We start from the raw sequence: 397 nt of genomic DNA, 5'->3' as shown, positions 1-397 counted from the left end.
AAAATTCTTTAAATATCAATTTAAATATTTACTATAATTTTTAATAAATATATATATAACATGCACTATATAACAACTCCGATAAACAAGTATATCTAACAATTACTTTTAAAAGGAGAGTAAATTAAAGATGTGCTACATATACCATAAATTAGAGATGTGTCATAGATCGATATAGTATTTAAAATGATAAGAATATGCTAAGATATTCTTTTATTTCTAAAACAACCGGAATTTAATTTATATGTATATGTATATGTATATGTATATTATTAATAAGGTAAAATAAGTTAATATTGCCAAACACTACATTTTAAAAGAAAAGTATTAATTGATAACTCACATAAATCTTCTCGAATTCTTATTAAATTTCAATAGTGTAAAATTATTTGGTTGT

This window comes from Arachis ipaensis, chromosome B05 (assembly GCF_000816755.2).
Source record: "Arachis ipaensis cultivar K30076 chromosome B05, Araip1.1, whole genome shotgun sequence".
Taxonomy (NCBI): domain Eukaryota; kingdom Viridiplantae; phylum Streptophyta; class Magnoliopsida; order Fabales; family Fabaceae; genus Arachis; species Arachis ipaensis.
Note: the sequence above shows the minus strand (reverse complement) of the source record.